The sequence below is a fragment of the Tupaia chinensis genome, unplaced genomic scaffold (assembly GCF_000334495.1).
Source record: "Tupaia chinensis unplaced genomic scaffold, TupChi_1.0 Scaffold000126_2, whole genome shotgun sequence".
In the NCBI taxonomy this organism is placed as follows: Eukaryota; Metazoa; Chordata; class Mammalia; order Scandentia; family Tupaiidae; genus Tupaia; species Tupaia belangeri.
Window position 1 is genome coordinate 288115 of NW_006159594.1, and position 2424 is coordinate 290538.

The window sequence follows — 2424 nt, forward strand, 5'->3', positions numbered from 1 at the left end:
CTTGTCTAAGATCAAAATTTTCACCAGATCCTCTCCCTAGTATCTTCAGCACATGCTCACTGTTCTCCCCATCTTTGTCCTTCCCATGTCCATTAATTCATACTGCCCTGCGCCTGGTCCCATTTCACTTCTTTTGATGCTCCTAGTAGTTTTGTTAAGTCTTACCCTGTAATTTTGCTTTTAATTTTGATACCTCTTTATGACTTAACAATACAAAGGATTTATGGTTTTTATCAACTGTCTTCAAAATAATCTCTGTTTTCAGAATTAGTTTTAATTTAATTTTATTTATTCATTTATTTTATTTTAATTTGACCAGAGAGAAACAGAGAGAGAGAGAGAAAGTGAGAAAGCAAGCCACCAGGTCCTGGACTTGAACCGTGGTCAGCTATGTGGGAGAATATCCAGCACCTTAACCACCACGCCACCTGATGTTCCCCCAAAATCTCTTGTTACGCAGGGAGTACAGTTCTTTTCATTTATGAGTCAGTAGTTGCTTCCCTAACTGCAAAGGCAGTATCATTGAGTTGAGTAGCACCTGAGAGCAGCTTTGAGTTAGAAGTATGTCTTATGCCCCACATTAGAGTGCCTGTGGGGCTGTTCAACACAAATGTAACAGTGTATATTTGTGAATGGGAGTTGGCATGTCAAATGCGTCCCCTAGAAAATAGTGTAATAGTCCTAAGATTTGTTTTCTAAAGTTGATAACTGTGGGTGATTTTTGTGAACAGTTTGATTTTTGAGACAATTTCCCCTCAAAATAAAGAAGTTCTTATTAAACCAGGAATTTGGAGAGGGAAAAAAGGGCAATATAAAATGCCTACATTTTAAATAAAATCATTATTTAAAATAATTAAACAAAATTAAAAAAATAAACAAGACCAGAGCGTACAAATGATATGATGCAATTCTCTTCCCTTGGAGGAGAGGTATTTTCTTGCTTTCCTATGTTTCTTGTGACCCTGCAGTGATTTCTAGTCATCTGATGGATGGTGCGTTTCTTCTAATTCTTGAAGTTCAATCTGAGTGTTCAGAGGCGTGCAGGAGGAGGTGATCTGCAATCTCTCTTCTGTTCTGTTCTCACTCTTTGTGCATCAGATTCAGTGGGAATAGAGGAATGTTCTGACCCTAATCATATTCAGATGTCTGGATCCTGTTCACCTGGCCTGTCTAGACACTTAGTGCATAGAGGCCACTAGAAATGAATCTGAAGGGGGAAGTCTCCGCAGAAAACCTTCATTTTTGGTCAAGGAAAGCAATATTTCACAGCTCAAGTTCGGTATCCATCTCAGGATCTTCCTCAATAATTTCTTACACAAGTTACCAAACTCCACCTATAATGTATCAAATATATTTCCGGAACACTCCTGGATATAATTTGCTTGTGTGCTTTTGAAATTGCAAATATCCTTGCTTGGAATGCCCTTTGCCTACATAGACACATAGTAGATCTTCATTTATCTCTTAGAACCAAGCTAAGGAGTTTTGCCTTTGTGTAGTCTTCAGTTCCTCCATATTGCCAGCGTCTTCAGCAGAACTAATCAATCATCATTGTTTTGCTCATTAAAATCTCTCATGTCAGGAGCAGATGGCATAGCTGTTACATTGCTGGACTCCCACATGACTGACCGCTGTTCAAGTCCTGGACCCCATGACTTCAAATTCATGCTAGGCATGTGTGTGTGCTTGCCCAAGTTCCAGAGAAGAGAGTGGAAGAGAAGAGATTGCAGCTTGGCCATCCCCCTGATTTCTCACTTTCCCTCTTAATGTCTCTGTCTCTATTTCTCTCCAGCAAGCGTATGCACTTTAAGGCAAAAACTGTTAAAACAAACAAAAAACTCTCATGTCTCAGGCTCAGCGATGCATTGATTATCCAACTGAACCCACATAGGAAGGTCCTAAGTTTGCAACTCAGGGCCTCCCTTTGCATGCTTGACATACATGTTCATGCCTTTAAGATGGGCTGGCTGAGGTTAGAGATGGACTGTGGCACAAAGACTCTGTTGAGATGCCTCTCTCTGTCTCTGTCATGGAAGAAATAAATAAGTTAAAAAAAAAAAAGTCACCCATGTCTCATGCCATGCTGTAAGTAGTTATACCCTTTCTTTCTTCTTAGACTGCCAGATATTCAAGAATGAGGATTATTCCATAAACAAGTTTGAAACTCTAAGCCAAAAGCATACCATCTATTTCATAGGAGCTAAATAAATGTTGAGTTAGTATATACATACACTAACAAATCAGTGAAAATGTGCTTCCTAGAAAACTGGAACTACATGGATGTAAAATTTATAGTATGGGGGACCAGCAGATGGCATAATGTTACATCTCTGGACTCCCACATAGTTGACCTCAGTTCCAGTCCTGGACCTGGTGACTTTAAACTCATGCCAGGCGTGTGCATGTTGTACATGCATGCCCAAA